This window comes from Leptonychotes weddellii, chromosome 9 (genome assembly GCF_054177405.1).
Source record: "Leptonychotes weddellii isolate Sample4059 chromosome 9, ASM5417740v2, whole genome shotgun sequence".
NCBI lineage: Eukaryota > Metazoa > Chordata > Mammalia > Carnivora > Phocidae > Leptonychotes > Leptonychotes weddellii.
The window spans coordinates 24,419,626-24,439,191 of NC_138377.1; the positions used below are offsets into that span (position 1 = coordinate 24,419,626).

The window sequence follows — 19,566 nt, forward strand, 5'->3', positions numbered from 1 at the left end:
ATTTTGGGTGGTTGTGTCTTTTTCTATGAAGACAATCCCCTGGCCCATCCCTCAGATTCCAAACTGAAGCCTATTCACTTACAGCTGTCAGTTGACTAGCAACTAAATGGTCTGGGTGTTGGTTGCCATGGAAACAGCTAAAAGGCCCATTGCTATGGGAACCTACCATGCTCTCCAAACCAGGGGTTTGGTTCCTAAAAAGGAGTGGAGGGCAGGGTGCAGGGTGGAGCCTAGGGGATGGGCTGCAGAGGCGCTTGAGGGTCCTGGAAGAGGATGAGCAAAGTGGGTGAGGCTGGCTAGCTCCTTGCCACTGGGACAGAAAAGCAGTGACTTCGCACACTTTCTGCAGGCATCCCCACCTGTTCTCTGTGTGCCGCCCCCTGGTAGCCACAGAGCACGGGCGCTCCCTATCCCGAGTGGAGAGGAAGGGCATGAGACCTTGGGGCAGACCTAGCATGCCAGGGCCATGACCTTCATCTGCAGGGGCTCTGCGAGGGAAAGTCTTGGCTCCTGTCTGCATGGCAGGCCGTTCTCCACGCATCCTATGTCCCAGGGAAGCAGCCAGCAGGCAAAAGGAGCTGAGCTCTGGCTGCGGGTGGATCAGGCCGATAAGGAGCCTGACAGACAAAATGGATGGCTGCTGGCCTTGAATGTGGCAGAGGTGCTGGGGGTTCCGCTGAGGAAGCAGAAGGCTGGGCAGCAAGAGCAGGGTCTGCTGTCAGCACTGGAGAAATTCGCCGCTCTGCTCTCTGCCCCCTACCCACCCCCAGCATACCTCTACCACAGAAGGTACTGCAGATGGAACAAAATAGGAAAGACGAGGATTGACAGAGTCTCCGTGGATGCGCGCAACGGTCGTAAGATTCCTTTTCGAGTTTTGCAATCAAGGGAAATAACTGACATTGGTGTTTGGCGCCAAGATGACTGGTTCTGAGACAAAGAGAAAACATCGTAGGGGCTCTGCCAATAACTACTGGTAACGTGGGGTGTATAAATTGAAGAGATTGGGCTAGTTAATCTCTAAAGTCTCTGTCAGACCAACAGTTTATGATCCATGGAGACACTGAAGGGAAGTTTTGGCACCACAGGCAAGCAGATGCAGCCTAATCACACCCGTGAGAGCGAGGAACCTCCCTGAAGTCCAGAGAGGCTCAGGACTAAGACTAAGACCAAGACATTTGATTTAGAATCTGTCTCAGACATGTTTGGCCCAGGGGACTTAAACCTGCTTCTCCAGAATTCCGAAATGCGTGGTCTTGATTATTTTTTTTCTCCTAATCTTGCCCTCTGCCTGGAGCTGTTGGTCTCAGTCCCTCCCAGGGAGCTTTAGAGTCTAGGAGCCTGGCACCAGAGAGAGAGAGAGGAAGAGAGAGAGGCCACCCAGCATGTGCACTGCTCCAAGGGATAACTGAACAATTTCCCCAGGATCCGTGAGGAGATTTTCACATTTGGAACATAGTTGTCTATAGATTTCTATAACATTTAAAATTGTAAATACAAGCTGAGTTTATATCCCCCCTCCAACTTGTCCCCGTTGATTGACTTTGGTAAGTTATTTAACCTCTGAAGGCCTCCATTTCCACAGCTGTAAGATAGGATAAGAATACCCACCTCGGGGCAGTTCTGCCGATGACCTGAGGTGGTGTCTGGGAAGGGCTCAGTGCAGTGCCCATCTCTAATAAGTACCTGATTATTGTTATCCTCCCAGATAAGAAAAGAAGTTTGCAGCCATGGAAACTGCTCAATGGCCAGAATCATAGGCATTTGCCATGGATTTGTCTTCCAAATTTAATTCCAGGTGCCATTCAAGACTAATGTTCCCTCCACTGGTCCTCCCTGTGGTTTGCCTTCATTAAGGCAGATTCTAATCCTCTCTCTTTAGGACGCTTAACCACATTCTTTTTTATGTATAATTTTCGTCTGTCAGCTTACCTTCCTAACTAGACTGTAAACATCTTGAGAACAGAGACTGCCCTTTCACATTTAAGTAAATGCCCAAAACGCAGCACTCAGCAGTTATTTAGTGAATTTTTTTAATACAGGAAAATGTCCTGATTTTTTAGGTTTTGAATCTGACCATTTAGTTCTATCGTAGCTTTGGTCTCCAAAGGGGCGGGAAGAGTAACGGTTGATTTGGTTGCATTCTCCTGAAGAAGGCACAAAAGTGCCCTATCCTGGGTGGGTCGCTGCAGAGCAGGACTCGGGCTCACATCTCGTAGAAGCCAGCTGTCATGTACGCCCAAGACTCATTGGCAACACTAGCTTGTCTCCAGCCTGCAGGCTCCCTGGACCTGGGCTCAGGAGGAAGTGGCTCCCCTCCCCGTCTGGCTTCTGTCTGTCTTCAGTTCCATTCAGCAAGCCTCCTGACTGCTCCTGGCTCTCCTGTCTGGGTCATGATCATGGCTCTGTAGCTGCACCTTGTATCAGCTTGCCTCTGGAAGGGCGAGAGAAAGCGGATCTGGCTTATCCACCTCTCTCCCTTCTCTGGTAGAGGCTAAATCCCTGCAGCCTTTGGCAGAACCCCCCACTCCCTCCCTTGGCTTCCCACCAGAGCTTGCCCATGCTTGCTCAGCAGGAACAAGGCCCAAAGAGCTATCAGAGCATCTCCCAGACTGTGGCTGAGACTGAGAACCATCTCCTCACAAGGTGGGTAAAGCAAAGTGCTGGGGTAGGGAATAAGGCAGCGGAATGAATGTAGGAGAAAAGCCTCTTTGCCATGTGACCTTGGATGAATCATTTAGCCTTTTTTAGTTGAATATCTCATAGAGGTGGTGCAGGAACAAAAGGAAATGATGGGTGTGCACGGGGTAGCTTGGAAATACAAAAGTTACTCATGCTCAGAATAATATCATAGGCTAGTGGGGAGGACTAGCAATTTATCCTTCAGATTTCCCTGCCTCATTCTTACTGACTTGATGAGCTGGACACACCCACAGAAAAACCCACAAGAAACACAAGGTCCTGGATTTGATCGCTACAAAAACAAGTTTAAGATTTGACCACCAAACAGATGTTTAATGCAGCTGGCTCTCGCATAATGTTTGCTTAGTCCTGAGGGCACAGAAGGCTTAGGCAGCCTCTCACTCCGTCACCCTGATCACCACGCAGTCTAGTTGAGTTTATATGGGCAAGACAGCATGCTCTCCTCCAGCCAACACTTCCTGAGCCCCTGTTTTGTGCCTGGCACAGTGATGGGCCTTAGGGACGAAAGAATGAGTAAGGCAAGGTCCCTGCCTTCAAGATGCTCAGAGTCTGGTGGGAGAGGCAAGCAGCAAACCATCACAGATATGGTGGCACAGTGCCCGTCACAGGTGCAGAATGCCATGGCAACCAGAAGGAAGAACAGTGGGGGCGATTTGGTCTGGGACAGGCAGAGCCAGGTCAGGCGTCTTTTGGGAGCCAGGCCGGAAACGGAGATGTCTATCCCTCTACTCTGGATCTTTGGTCATCCCTCAGCTATCCTTCCCTCATTCATTCAACAAACATGTCCCCGTCCTTCATCTTCTGAGATTTGGGGGAATATTTATTGTAGTGAATTGACCTCCTCCCGAACTGCTGGTTGATTTGTTTTTATTTAAAGTTCTTCTTACTTCATTGACCCTGGAACTAACTAAGCACATTTGGTTATGTCCTGACCATGAATTCTGGTCACCACTCCCCAACCTATCTGACCCACTTCTCCTTTCTGTACACACTCCAACCACACTGGTCTTCTTTCAGTTCCTCACACCAGCTGTCCTCCCTTCCCTCAGTCACACGACTCTTACACATGCTGGTGCCTCTGCCCCAGATGCTCCTCTCACTTGGTTAGCATTCATTTAGTTAACTGCTGCTCATCCTCTACATTTCCCCTGAAGGGAAGCCTTCCCTGACCACCTCCCCCAGATCAGATCAAGGGCTTTGCTCTACATCCTCAGAGCCCCCTGCTCTCTCTCTTCATGGCACAATTCAGAATTACATACTGTAATTCTTTGATTCTTTGATTAAATGTCTGTCCCTCTGGAGTAGAGAACATTTCTAGTTTGCTCATCACTGCATTCCCAGTGTCTGAAAGAGCTTTCAGTCCAAGGAGCAGGTGGCCAATAAGTATTTTTTGAATGAATTAATGGAATGATAAATGGCTTTTTAGCCACTTTTTGCCTTGGGCCTAAATTTGGTTGAGTGTCCAAAACCAAAACCAAATAGCAGGGGCGCCTGGGTGGCTCAGTCGTTAAGTGTCTGCCTTCGGCTCGGATCATGATCCCAGGGTCCTGGGATCAAGTCCCGCATCGGGCTCCCTGCTCGGCGGGGAGCCTGCTTCTCCCTCTCCCACTCCCCCTGCTTGTGTTCCTGCTCTCGCTATCTCTCTCTCTGTCAAATAAATAAATAAAATATTTTAAAAAAAAACCAAATAGCAAATATACAACACACAAGAACAGGGACCAGAACCAAACAGGGAGCCTCCCGTGAGAGAGGCACAAAAAGAAGGTAAGCCAGGGATGGGATGTTCCAGAACTAGGAGGCTCCAAGCTTCTAGAAGTGGGGGGCCAACAGAGGAAAAACGGAGGCTGGAAACACCTAGCAAGGTCAGACCTGGGAGGTGACCTGGGATGGAAGGAGAATTAATAAACCGGTATTGAGTATCTACCACCTTGATTCTCAGGTGGTACTTATATATCTTGGATGTCATATAACGTGCTGGGGTACAAAAGACAGAATTACTGTCCCATTTTCCTACTGCTTCAATAACTAGACTTTGATAAGTGTGGGATTGGGGAGGAGGAGGATCATTTTATATTGAAACCAATACTGATACAGAGTAGAATATAAATTTCTTATGATTCCACAAACGCATGAGATTTTGAAGACATTAGTGACGTTAGTGGTAGTTCTGTGAAGGCGTCTGAGAAGCATTAATACCTCAAAGTACTATATTCCAAAGGCTTCTGTATGATTAAAGTTTTGTAAATCAAATATCAGAAATGTATGGAGGATATGCTCTTTGGAGGCAAGATTTTTCTCGTATGTTTTTGTAGCGCTCCCCACTCCCGCGAAGACTGAGCACCATGTCCTGTAGTTGCCCGTTAAGTGCCGAACTGAATCCAAAGGAAACAACTCACTCTCGGGCCAGTCTGTAAATTGTCAATTGGATTTTATTATCAATGTTGCTCTGCCTGCCCACACCTCGAGAGAGAGAGTTGGGGCCATTTCTGTATCTCTCTGGAGAAGATCTAAGTAAAGAGGCTCCATGGGGTGCTGTGTCCAAGCTCTTCCAGGATGGAACTGGGGGGGAGACAATAGGGAGGTAGCAAGATTGAGTTGAAAACTGAAAGCACAAGGAAGACACTTCAACTTCCCATGTTGCCTATAAGGAAGTTAAGCTCTAGTTTCTCTGCATGTTCCCATTGTCCAACCTCCTGTGTTTGCTTCGACTCCAGGAGAAACTGGGAGCACCTTGTAGACAGGGCTGTGTCTATTTTTAACACGAGGCACCTTGAAACCATACACAGCCAATACTTGCCCACTGTCTGGCCCAGGGATTCCCCAGGATCCGAGTAGATCGAACCTTGGCCAAGATAACCATCCAAATTGCAAAGCCTGGAAGAGAAAAATTCTCAGAGGTAGGCAGCGGTAGGAAGCAGGAAGTCAGTTAGAGTAGGTGTCTGAAGAAGGCTGGTAGGTCCTTCCTCTTCCCTTGTAATCTACCTAACAAAGGAGTGAGCTGAACCTCGGGAGCAGAAGTGGTGATCCAAGTGGTGATTACCGGGATTGATTCTCAGCAGGGGCTGAGATGAAGGAGACAATGTTCTCAGACTTAATCGCTGCTTTTTAACTCCCCCGATGTCATCTCTAATGGTCCCTGGCTGGTGCCACTCAGAGCCTCCACCCCCAGACCCCGACTCTGCCTACCTGAACAAATGCCTCCCAGCTGCTCTGTAGCTCAGATCCACGCCTGCCCCCACCCTTTCCAATGCATCTGAGCCTATTCCATCGGTGTTCAGGGAAGGGGGAAAGATCAAGGTTGCATCTCTGCACTCCGGATACTGTGGCTAGAACGTATTAAATCAACCACCCCCAAAGCAGCAATTGGATGAAGGCACCAGACCCACTGGCAAAAGGTAGCAAGACAAGAGTCCTAAACGATGAATGCTAGGGGGTGCCAGTGGGCAGTGATGCGGCTTGGAAGCAGCCAGCTACACTGCAACCTTGTCAGGAAAGGGCTGGAAATAAGCCAAATAGAACAGAATGGAAAAACAAGAATCATCTGAGGTTTAAAAAAAGGGGGGGTTTGGGGGGGGCAGTCAAGGACATGAGACTTGTTGCCAGAGAAGTTAGTTAGAGATGAGGACAAGAACTGGGCAACACTCCTCCACTCCCTCTTGACTGCATTTTCTCCTGTTCTCATAACCTCCACGATAAATCACCTGCAAACTGTAACCACATTGACTGCACCCACCGGAAATTGCAATCTGCCAGCCCGAAGATTGGCATTCAGGGACCGTCTTTGTCACGAAAAGCAGAATTCTTGTTTATTTGGGTAAATTAATTGCTGGCAGAGAGGGCTTTTCATTTTCCAACCAGAACAATTGCAGCCTTGAAGAGAAATTGCAGGGTTGGAAAGCACCTAAAGGGGACTCTGGGTTAAATTGCCAGAGCTAGCAGCAAAAATGCACTGTGCTTGGCATCTCTGAACTGAAGACCACAGAATAGGCCGGGGCCACGTGCTGAGCTGAGTCTGTGCGCATCTGTGGCCCCTGAGCCTTCCTCCCTTAGCCACGTGCGGGTGGCCCAAACCAGCCTTCGTGTGGGGAACGGAGCAGGGGAGGGGGGGAGGGGTAATGCCTGCGCCCCATCTGTAGTCCCGGCCAGGGCCACAGATGACGAGTGCTGCGGAGTAGCTTTAGAGGACGATACCCCGTGGCCACATTTCTGTGAAAAGGCTCTGGAAAGTCTCACGGTCATCAAGTCACTGTGGCCTCTGCACCCGATGTTGCCCTGCCACCTTCCGCAACACCAAGGCTGACTTGATCGTGTTCCTACGGAAGGAGTCTGCCAGCCAGTCAGTGACCTGCACCCGTCCCACCAGGGGGAACCGGTGGCTGTGGTCCCTGGACCACATGTGGGAAGGATGCCCCTCATGGGACTTACCAGAACCCACAGACACACACCTCCCATATACACGCACTACAGAGAGATTCCAATCCTGTTCTATTCTAGAAAGCGTTCAAAGTGAAGGGAGGTCAAGATTTCAGTGAAGTTATTTGGGGAAGGTTCACTGGAGGGGAAATGTTTGACCAATTATTCAAAAGGTATTTTCTTTAAAAAAAAAAAAAAAAAAAACTACAACCAAAAGGTATTTTCTTGATTTAGCAGAGAGAAAGGAGAGCACAGCTTAGGCATGGGGTTGGGGGGGAAGGGGTGGTTTGGAGACAGGAGGAAGTAGGAAGCTGATTGCTTACAGAGGGGCCCTGCCAGGGTTGGTGGCTGGGGTGGTTGGGTCAGTGAGAAGCCAGTGGGCCTGTGCAAGTCCTCAATGAGTAACTCAGGCTTAATGTGGGATGCACACCTGAGCATGCAGCAGCTTCGAGCATGGAGGATGATGACTCCAGCCCAAGTGTGTGGGATAAGCTGGAGTTGGGAGGTTGAAGCAGGGAGTCCAGTCAGGAACTTTACCTTATTGGGAGCTCAGCACCAGAGGCCGGACCAGGGTGAAGGCTGGGAAAGATAGGGGGTGGGAGGAGGATGCCTTCAGGAGGATGCCTTTGGAAAGGAAGGTGGAAGAAAGCTCAAAGGAGGCTTCACTGGAGCAAGTTTGCAAGAGCCGGAGAAAGAAGAGCCCAGAAGAAGCAGGGACCTGTTAGCTAGACCCCAGCCCTCTGGCCATTGCAGAATACCTCTAAAGTGGTTTTTATAATTGAAAGAGAAAACTTTCCCATCTATAATCTGATTTGATCAGAATATCTCTGTGACATAGACAGGGTCAAATGTTATCTCCACATAAGGTGAAAGTAACTTGTCCAACGTTCCTCTCGTAAGGCAGGCCAAGAGGAAGAATGAGAAGTCCCATGGGCCAGGCTTCCCTCTCCACAGAAGACCTTCCTGCCTTGCCAATAACCTTGTTCCCTGGGCTCCACTGGGTGAGCACCCCAAGCAGGCATCTAGGTCCCGGGACACTAGGCTCCTAGAGCTCCCTTAGGACCTCACACAGCGGCCTGCCATCCCCTCCTACCTCAGGACGGACAAGGGGGGTTGGATCGTGACTCCACCTCCCTGTCCTGGTATTTTCCTCCAAGATCCCCCTGCCTCAAGGTTCTTCGGCAGCTGCACGTCAGCTTGCCTCCTCCCCCAGGTCCAGCTGTGGGTTTGGATCATCTTCGTCAGCCCCTTCCAGTCCACTCTCCTCCTGCCCTGCAAGGGCCTCCCCTCAGCCCCTCCTCACCCTCTGCTGGGCACTTCACTTTCTCTGATTGGAAAAGACAATTGGCCGGATGGGAGCTCGCTGGCGTTTTATTCCTCGGATAAGGGATTTTCATGTCAGTCCTGGTGAGAGGTGGTTGAGGGGCTATTCTTGCCACCTGCTGCAAGAAGCAATTTCATTCTGGCTTCTCGAGACTGAACGTGCTCAGGGAACAGAGCTGCCTTTTGTCTAACCGTCTTCTTTCCAGGAAGCTCAATATCCAAAATTGATAAAAATGACTCAACCCTGATGGAAGGGGTAGGAGAGCCCCATCAACCCATCACTTGTCTTCCTTCCCAATCAAGCCCAGTGGCAGCACCTTGTTTATGGGGGTAGGGTGGAGGGATGCAAAGCGGTGGTGGAGGTCGTAGTGGGGGTCCCTGGAGGTGGCTGAAAACTGCTTATCTAGTCGCCTTGTACAGATGAAGAAACTGAGGCCAGAAGGGGATGTGCCATTTCCCAAGATGAGGCAGAATTCCATCAGGGTCCCTGACTTGATCCATGGACCAACTGGACCTGCTCGCATCCTCTCCCGTGGGGGTCTCTGCTCCAGGCATGCTTGGACGCTTCCTCCCCGCCCGCCCATTCAGCCAGCACCAGTGGAGCTCTGTGCCCTCCCCCATGGGACTGGCCCCAGAGGCAGCAGTATGACCTGGGTCCTGCTCCTTGCCACAGTGCCACCTTCTCAGCAGACCCGGTAGCTGCACATTTTTCCCACCCCAGCACAAGCCCCCACCCTGCCTGTCACTCAGGCTCCCAGCAGCCAGAGCTAAAGATAGAATTGAGGGCAGCATTTTAAGTCAGCAGTGAGCAGACCTGGCTGGCCCAGTGGGGAGGGGTAGCCAAGCCACATTGGGAGACCTCCGAAGAGCAGCCGGGCTGCGTTTCTCCGACGGTGGCTCCTGCCCACGAGACTGGCAAGAACTGTTGCTGGTCTTTCTCCTCCTGTGGACTGAACCCTGAATGGGGCAGGGGCAGCCTGAGTCTGTCTGATACCTCACCCCGGACGTCAGCCTTCCCTGGACCTCCGCTCTGTTCTCCTGGCTTTCTCTCCTCTGAACCCACTGCCTTGCTGACCCTGGGGCTTTGGTCATTGCCAAAGCCAGTGAAGACCCCACTTCCACAGCTCTGCTCTGCCCTCCTGCTAATGTTCACAGGGTGGCATTAGGGCCACGGGAAACTGAAAGATGAGGCCCAGGATGGGGGAGGTCAGGCCCGTTGCTGAGAGCTCCCAGGGCTCCCATCCTGAAGGGTGCTGCTGGCGGGCAGAACCTGGATATTGCCTCCAGAACTTTGTGGAGGACGAAGTCACCAGCAGATCCCACCCAAATCCATCTGGATTTCCTCTTCCTGTCTTCAGGCCGCCGGCTTCTGTGCTGCTCCCTAGTCCCAGGCCAGCTGATGCACACAAGCGTCACACTTGCGTGGCCAGGAAGTGAGTGGTGCAGGGGAGGAAAGAAAGCTGGACTTACTCCCACTCCCAGCCAAAGCTCTCCATCCTCCAGGCATGGTGAGTTGTAGGCAGTGGAAGAGCCATGGGGAGAAAGGCAGGAGGAGAGAGAGGGTGAGCCACCCAGAGCTGCTTACCCTTCCCCAGAAATGCAGAAGGGGAATGAAAGCTGCCTCGCCCTGAACCTGAGTCTGCTGGGGGTTACCTCAGCATCTCACCAACACCACCACAGCATCAAGTGAAGGGCCAGAGACAAGACCCCGCCGGCAACCCTGCAGATGCCCGGTGTGCTGGTGTTGGCCATGCTGCCTAAATCAGACAGTTTGGTGACAGCCCCTGACGAGGGGAAGGCTGGGGAGCTGGGGGGACAGCTCTGCTCGACGTTCACCCCCTTCTCCCCACAGTAGCAAAACGGGGACTACCACTCCAAGAACCTGCTTTCCAGGGACAGAAATAGTATGGGAGGGTGGGGTGCGGGGGCTGGGAGTGCCACCTGACGCTATTCCATGGGCATTCTGGGTAAGAATAATAATGAGGCTATTAATAACTTCTTACCTCTGTATAAGTCTTAAAGACCTTTCTCTAGATGTTTTTACTGCCTGCATACCCATGATCTCATTTGATTTTCAAGTCAACTCTGTGCATCCGTCATCACCCCCATCTGAGAGACGAGGGAACTGAGGCATGGGGAAGGGATTGTCATGTGGTGATCAGTCATACTGCTAATAGGGGGCTGGGCAGAAACCAGAACCCGGATCGCCTTGGGTCATCTCTTTAATTCCAATGTCCCATTGGAACGGGGTTCCAAAAAAGGCAGGTTTTCTCCTGGGCTATATTGAAGTCACTTTTGAGATACATATGGATGTAGTACAAAGTTCCCCAAGGGCTTTGACTCCTAGGTCGGTTAGTCCAGACTGACTTACCCGGCACTTCTCTGTCTCTGCTCTGTGCCAGGTCCCAGAGACAGCTGTCAACGAAACAGTCTCTCCATCAAGGAGCTCACAGTTTGATGAAAAGAGGGACAAACCTTAGGCCATCTCAATACCACAGGGTTCGTGTAAGGACCAAGGCAGCGCAGGGCATTGTGGGAGCACAGAAGAGGAGCCCTAAGCCAGCCTGGGGGTAGCAGAGAGGGCTTCCTGAAGGAGGTGATGTTCTAACCAGTTCCTTAGCCAAGGTTACTCTCTCTGATTGTGCCCTTCTTCTAAATACCAACCCATACCCATCCTCACTCCACTGCACCCTGCCTATAATGTCAGCCTCTGGCCTCTTTCAAAGACTGGTACGACCAAGCAGCAGTAGCTAGACTGCCTTGACGCTGCAGGCCAGAACAAACCCATTCTGCCGCCCAGGGCTTGCCACAATCACACTCCACTGCTGGAAATGGACAGGATATAGGTTCTGGGCTCAGCTCCACCTCGGACTTGCCCCTCATACAGCCATGGAACATGTAGATCCTGGGATGTAGCAGGTTACCCAATCCGCCACCTGCCTACCCTCAGCTCGGTCCACGCAGGAATCATCTCGGATGTGCAAAATCCTAACCTACTTTTAAAAATCTGCTGATGAGACTCCACATTGCTCTAACTAATTCCTGGCATTTAACGCCTCTCCATCTCTAACCTGGATCTGTCATTTCTGTTATTACTAAACTTAACCTGTTCTTATTTGGTCCTTGGAGAAGACAGGGCAGTTGGCCATGTTTCTCAAAGCAAGGGGCCTCTGTAAACTGAAAAACAGAAATGACATCACCCCTCAGGCTTCTCCATCTGGGGTCCATGAATTTCACTTACTCCCACATTAATTTATGGCCTGATCCTTACTTCCCACAGGCCTCTCCCCACCTCCTTTGGTTGAGGAATCCAAGACTGAACACAGAGTAGCGCAGAGGTGCTGCGGTAAACGGATGGCAGTGGGAAGAGGGCAGGGACCACAGGGCTTTCTGGAGAGTGCAGGGGTGCAGGGAGTGTGGGAGATAAGGCTAGCAGAGGCCAAATGCTATTCAAAGCAGGGAACCCCAGCAGAGCCCTGAGGTGCAGTAACCCCAAGGGGTGGACAAATGGGTGAAGAGAAGCGTGTGAACACAACCAAGGAGGGGCCAAAAGGGAAAGGGAATCAGGAGCTTGTGATATCGCAGGAGCCAAGAAAGTGTGAAGGAGGGAGGGCTTGATGTGGTGCAACACTGCAAGGTGAGGACTGAGAAGAAACCATTAGATTTCAAAATAAGGAGGTCACTGAGGACTCCATGAGAACAGTCTGAGTGAAAAGGTGAGAGCACAATGTGGAGACAGCCAGCATGCAAAACTCTTTGAATGGGTCTGGCTGTGAAGCGGGGTATGGTAGCCAATCTCCAGGATGGCCCCTAATGACCCCACCTCCTGGTATTTTCACCCTTGTCCATCCCCTCCCACATTTTACCAGGGTGGTCCTTGGAACCAATAGAATATAGCAGATGTGATAGAATGTCACTTCCAAGAGTCAAGCATAAAAGACATCGCATGCAGCCACATCCTCTCAGAGCACTCCTTCCTTCTGGAGAAGCTAGCTGCCATGTCCTGAGGCCGCCCGAGGAGGAGTGGAAGGCACCTGCCAACAACCATATGACTGAACCATGGTGGAAGCTGGTCCTCTAGCCCAGGTCAGACCTTCAGATACTTGCTGCCTGATCTTGACTACGGCCTCATGAGAGACACGAGCCATCTTGTTTAGCAGATCCCATTCCTGACCCTCAGAAACTGTGTGAGAAAATAAATGTTTATGACTTTATGTTTGTTGTTTCAAGCTTCAAAATGTTGGGGGAAATATGTTGCAGGAGCAATAGGTAATGAATACAGGGATTGAAATAAGGGTGTGGGGCTAGGGGAGAGGATTTTTTGTTGTCGTTGTTCTGTTTTGTTTTTAAAGAGTGAATCTCAAACATGTTTAAATGCTAATGAGAAGCCAGGAGAGAGGAGGAAATGTCAGCTGAGGGAGAAATGCATGGAAAATCAATCAAATGAGGTTTTGCAAGAAAGTGGAAAGGGAGAGGGTCCAAAAACACTTGAAGTAATGGATTAGCCTAAATTCTTAGGAGAGACATCTGGGCCCCTATCTCTTCTATTGTAACCAGAGAGCTAAAAAGGAAAGGATAAAATCTGTTTGATGGCAGGATGTTGACAGGATTTCTGCCAAATGACTCTTACTCTCTCCTAAGGTTATCTGTGGAGAGTGTGGACGGAGATGTTGGGGAAGGTGGTGTCTTGAGAATGGTCTGAAATGGCTGATGACGAGCCCTAGGGAAAGAGCTGACAAAGGCAGGGAAGAAAATTCTGGGCCACTTTGAAGGTGCACTTGTGATGGAGCCTATGACTGTAGATCCCCTGAGTCTGCAGCTGTGTGATTTTTTTCCCCACAGCACCCAGTATCCTAGAGAGAGGAACAGAGAAGGGGAATAATTGAATTAACTTTGGGCTAGGGCTCTGCCAAAAGGGTGTCAGGAAAAGATAAGGGGGCAATGGAGGTGATGCCATTAGAAGAAATACAAGAGGGACTCCAGGCTGGAGGGATAAGCAGAAGGGGCTGATACAGGGAGAAAATAAAAAGCCAAGAAATCAGAGGAGCAATGATATCACATGACAGGGGCAGGAGAGGCTGTGGATTGTGGCTAGCCCACAGGACATTGGGATCTAACATTACAGAGCTAGGGGCAGTTCCAAAATGACTGGGTTCGGCGGGGGTGGGGGGCTTGGGAGAAGGGGGGGCTACAATGCAGAGACCAGGCTATTGAGGAGGTGGTCCATGGAAATGTGATATCATCCCAGATGATGATGACAGTCAGGCAAGACAGCATCAAAGAAGAGCCAAGCAGGTGGCAGGAGCCCCCTGGAGCTCACGAGGGGGAGGGGTTGATGGTTTGTTCAGCTCAGGCCGCCATCCCAACTCCTGAGCCCAAGGGCTGAGAGAGAAGGGCAGTTTCCACCTAAGAGGGCCCAAAGGGAAGCCGTGCCCCTGAGGGGAGAGCCACAGGGCATCGGGCCATGGAGGGAAGAGGGTGGGGGAACCCAGGGGCCCCAGGGAAATTTTGGAGGGAGGCGGGGCCGTGGGAGGTCAGAGCTGAAGCTCAGCGCAATGGGACTAAGAGTAACCAAGAGTCTGGCTGGCAGAAGGGGCTATATTCTGGGGCCGGGTGGCTTTTCCTGGCTATAGTTTTTAAAGGAATCTGCCCATGTAGTGAGTTATTGGGGCTGGGGGAACGGAGGCCCCTGTTAAAGGGTCAACAAGAGCCCCTATTGTTCTTCATACTTCTGAGGGAGCTGTCCCTGTGCACAGGCCGGCACCATGACTCAGCTCCTGTAGGGATGAGCAGTGGCCTTTGGTGGCTGGATAATTACACTAGCTGCCTGGAAGGGGCCGCAGGGTCCCACACAGCCTCCTGGGCAGAGTCTGGCCCTGTGGCCTGAGAATACCAGGCGTGCTTGGGTTTGGGAGGTGATCTGTTTGGCCTGAGGTTAGCAGAGAGTAAGAACGAGTCCCTGCTAGGCTCTCGGGCTTAGAGCCCATGTTCGGAAGCTCAGTCACGTGTCACAAATGTGACACGCCATGTCTCTTCTCAGGTGGCCCCATCTCCTGCCGGTTTCTGGCCATCAGCCTACTTGCCAACACTCTGACCCCGAGAGCTGTCCCCACCAAGTCCGCTTCCCTGGGGAGACACCCCGGCCAGCTGGGAAAACTGCCGCCCTCAGAGCTCCAGCCTGACTCTTCCAGATAACTTCTCCACCTGGCATTGCATTCCAGCTTTCAAGATGCTGCCAAAGCCACGTGCATACCCCACAGCTCCGCCCCCCCATCAGGTAAGATGCAACAGGTATACTACCCAGTTCAGGGGCAAGTGGAGAAAACAGGCAGAGCCTCTCCAGGCTCCGAGTTCTAGTCTTGGGCTCCTTATCCATAGAACGGGGCTAATCATATCTGCTTACCTACTTCAGAGCAGTCATGTGAAGATCAATGAGAGGATGTATGTATAAATCTTTCTGTTAATAGAACTGTTCAAAAGTGCCCAGTTCAGCGTTTTCTGGGAACAAAGGAGAGCCAGCACTGTGGTTTTCTGGTTTCCCTATAACTGGCTTCCACACAGCACTTTCTCATGTACAGAGCACTTTCACAAACACGCTGAAATGCAACCATATTTGAAAGTGCCTAGCACAGAGCCAGATCAGCATAATCAGTAAATGACAGCTATTACTTTCTTCCTTGGTCATCACAGCTCCATGTTATAAAGGAGCGGACCAAGGCGTAGAGAGGGTAATGAACCTGTCCAAATCTCTCCCGGAGCTAGTTCTGACACTGAGGCTTCTGGTTCCCAATCTTGGACCCTTTAAATAGTGTCTCTGCAGGAGGCTGTAGCCCTCTTTCCTCAATGACCCTAAACTTTGGAGAGGGGCAAGAATCACCGGAGAGGGAAAATCAGTACACTGCTTTGGGCCTCTTTTCTGCCCCATTCTGCAAGACAGCCCTGATAAGGAGCATACAGAAAACCCAAAACCAGGAATGAGGAGAGGAAGAGGGAGTAGGAAGATGGGAAAGGAAGACAATAAACAAGGCAGCTGAAGACAGCCAGAGAAGAAACTGTGACCAGTGAGGCAGAGAGTTGATAGATGGCAATGTCTCTGGAGGAGGAAAAGCCGGGCCCAGAGGATGGAGAGAGCATGCCAGAGGCCCAGGGAGGGGATGGAAAGCAGTGCTTGGTGAATCAGGCGTGCAAAGAGCTGTGTGTTCCTTCTCCATGCAGGGTATTGATGGTTTATTGACCCAAGGCATGGGACAGGTGGCTAGGGAGGACTCTGCTCGGGGCTGGCTGAGGGGCAGTGGGGGAGGCAGGGGCTATGAGCAGGGGTGGGAGAGGAGGCCCTGGGGAGGGCGGGGAGGGAGAGCCGATGGGAAAGGGGGAGGGGTGGAGGCGGAAGGCATCGGGATGACTCCTCGTGGAACAGCAGAGGGCACCGACCCAACACCCAGCTTGGTGACCCAAGGTCACTTGAGATGTTTTGGGCAACTAGGAACAACCAGCCACTTTGCACTGCCCTCCCTGTGCCACATGTCTCTGAAGGCCTTGGACACCTTGGCCCTACTCACCAGCCCACGCTGGCCCTAGATACTTAGCATGCATCGGGCCACATCCAGATGATTGCAACAAAATTAGCCAATTTCCAAAACCCATTAAATACTCCTCCCGATAGCATCTCTCTCCCGGCCATTTTCAAAAGCGTGAAATGCCTGGGGAGGCTTCACAGTGACTCGTCCTGAGCCATTCCCTCCTCCCCTCAGCCTGATTTCATGGACTGAGTGGTCGCTGTCGGTTGGCGGCTCGTGCAGGGGCAGAGCCTTGCCTCCTGGAATCCTGCAGCCAGGACTCTCAGTGCCTCCCGGAGAAGTCTAATTGCACTCACCCAGCCCTGACCAATGAACACTGCCGTGTACCCGGCTACTGGACTGTGGGTTCCAGCTCCAACTTGGCAGGAAATTGATGGCATGACCCCCAGCCCCCATACCCCGAGCTCCAGTGACCCTTCTTATAAGATGGAAGCAAAATGAATATAGAACTGACTGGGGAAAGGAAACGGAATCAAGAAAAGCATAGTGTTGAAAAGGATCTTCTAAATTACCTAGTCTTCCTCCCTCACTTTACACGTAAGAAACCCAAGGCCCAGAGAAGGGATATGACTGCCCAGTGTCACACAGCTAGTTAGCAACAGAGCCAGGACAAGAAGCCAGGCCTCCAGCTCTGGGGTCTCTGCTGTCCCCACAGCTCAGTCGGTGAAGAGTGCTGGGTCAGATAGGGCATAACCATCAAACTTCTAGAAGGCACTGGGACTGAAGTCTGATAATGTGGGTCCAAATCCTGATCTTGTCCTTTCAAGGATATATAACCTTGGCAAGTTATTTAACCTTGTTTACTGCAATTTCCTCATCTATATAATGGGGGAAATAGTATCTTCTGCATGGAATTCTGTGATCATATAGAAGACCGCATTTGTGGGGCGCCTACTGGCTCAGTCAGTAGAGCGTGCGACCGACTCTTGATATCAGGGTTGTGGGTTCAAGCCTCACATTGGGCACGGAGCCTGCTTTAAAAAAAAAGAAGAAGATGGCATTTGCTCGGCACATAATAGGTACAAAAATTTTCTTTTCCCATACCACACTCTCACCCTCCTCTCTCCTGTCCCATAAAACATTCTACCCTTGACTTGATTATAAATTCCTTGAGGGAAAGGACTGCTTTATTCATCTTTGTAATCCTAGTGCCTGGCACATAGTAGGGCCTCAAGAGAGGCTTCTGAAATACTGTGAAAACGCTGCAGCAGCCCTTTGTGCGGTTCTTCCTGCAGTTTTCTCTTCAGGAATTTTCTCAGGCAGGGCAGAGAAGGAAGAGAAAAGGGGACACGGGCTGTAGGGTAGGGTTGGAGGTGGTCATGCCTCCCGCCTGCCATCTGAAGTCAATGACACTGAGAGTGATGGACATCTGGGGAGCTACTCCCTGTTGGGCTGGGGTCTCGGGGTAGTCGGGTCATCTGCCGAAAGGAGTCGCGTCCCCCTCCCGAAGGAAAGCACCACAGAGAGACTCAGTTCAGCCACTGATGCAGGAGGGAAGACTGCACGCAGGGAAGGGAACCAAGAAAAGAGCTCAGAACTTCTGGTAAAAAAAGACCAAGAAAGGAAGGGGGCTAGGGGTTGGAGGTGTAGAGAAGGCATGAGAGGCTGACGGGGCAGGAAGTCTTAGAGGCCAGGTCAGACTGGAGGGAAGGGAGGGTACTAGCATTTCCTGCTTCAGTGGGGCGGCAACTCCAGATGGGAAGGCATTGAACAGGCTGTGGTGTGCTAGACTCCGGGGCAAGTGCAGGGACAGAGCCGGTGTTCTTGGCCAGGATGGCCTCGCCCCTGGTTCTTTCATCCTAGGCAAAGCACAGAGAAGGGGGTAGGGAGGAGGGGAGTGAAATGGGAAGTGACAATGTGACGTGAAGCTGTGGGTGGGCAGTCCCTAAGCTCAGTCTAGCCAGTAGCTCTCAGCCCAGCGGCACATTAGAATCCTCTGGGGGAGCTTCCAGCCCATACTGATGCTCAGGCCCCGGCCCCCAGAGGTCCTGAGAGAACTGGTCTGGGGTAGGCCTCAGATACTGGAATTTTGACAAACGCTCCCCAGGGGATTCTAATGTGCAACCACGGCTAAGGGAGGATGTGGGGGACAGATGGATGCTCTGCGTCTCTCGTTCCCTGGTAGGGCCATCCTTAGAGACCACAAGATTGGGTGAGAATGTGTCACCGTGGACAGCTCCAATATTCCTACCTGGAGAGCAAGGGAGATGGATTGATTCACAGCTAGACTGGGATTCACGTGGCTCTGCCCCTCACTTGCTATCTGGGTCCTTGGGCAGGTGACTTCATTGCTCAGGCTTCATCTATTTATTTTAATTTTTACTGAAGAATAATTGGCATACAATATTGTATCAGTTTCAGATATACAACTTAGTGATTTGATATCTATATACATTATAAAACTATCACCACAAGTCTAGTTACTATCTGTAACTGTTAGTTGTTACAATAGTATTGACTATATTCCCCGTTCTGTACATTACATCCCCATGTCTTCTTTGTTTTATAACCAGAAGATTGTACCTCTTCATTCCCTTCACCTATTTCATCCATCCCCCCAACTCCCCGCCCTCTGGCAACCACCAGTTTGTTAGGCTTCATCCATTTGAAGAGGGAGTGAACCCGAGGGGGGTGGGGCAGAGATGATCTCCAATGACCTTGGACCACTCTTGGGCTCTGATTCAAGGAATGATCTCCCTCATGGGGACTGCTTTGCTTCCCTTTCGTGTACCCACCCCTGCAAGTTGATAGCTGAATCTCAGGAGATGGGGAGGCTTGCCTGCTCTGCTTCCTGCATCTCCATTCCTCATATCACCGAGGGAGGTTCCTCATTTGGCCCCACCTGACCCACCACCTCTCCTTCCCCTCCTCCCCAAACACTTGTTTCCTTCTCACCCTACTTTAAGAATAAGAGGGGAAGAAATGGCTAATACACGGGGGTAGCGGTCAGGGTCCTCTAGAGAAACAGAACAGAAGGATACATATATGTTAACACTTATTTTTAAAAATTGGCTCATGTGGTTGTGGGAGCTGACAAGTCTGAAATCTGTAGGAAAGATTAGCAAGCTGGAAAGTCTCAGGCAGGAGCTGATGCTACAGTCTTGAGACAAAATTTCTCTTCCTCAGAGGAACCTCAGTTTTGCTTTTAAGGACTTCCTACTGATTGAATGAGGCCCACCACATTACCAAGGATAATCTCCTTTATTTAAAGTCAGCTGACTGTAGGTGTTAACTCCATCTATAAAATACCTTCACAGCTACACCTAGGTAAGTATTTGATTAAGTAACTGAGTACTAGAACGTAGCCATGTTGACACATAAAACTATCACAATAGGTGAATTTTTTTCCCCTTTGAATTGATATGTATTTATTTTAATGTCTACTTGGAAAATTCTAAATGCTTTATCAAAACCTTAATTTCCCAGTTATTATTGCCTAGGACAAGTCTAAGTTTTAAAAGTGAATTGATTTGAGAAGATATTTGCAAATGACATATCAGATAAAGGGCTAGTATCCAAAATCTATAAAGAACTCATCAAACTCAACACC

General features: G+C 50.7%; 1 long non-coding RNA gene across 1 annotated transcript in view; it reads left to right on the forward strand.

Annotated features, from left to right (window-relative positions):
- The first annotated feature begins 12,300 nt into the window (after positions 1-12,300).
- LOC145723246 (uncharacterized) overlaps positions 12,301-19,566 on the forward strand; it is a 17,915-nt gene continuing 10,649 nt past the window's right edge. The window contains exons 1-2 of the long non-coding RNA XR_014148168.1: positions 12,301-12,626; positions 14,480-14,716. This is a non-coding gene — a long non-coding RNA (uncharacterized LOC145723246). The remainder of the gene's footprint in view (positions 12,627-14,479; positions 14,717-19,566) is intronic.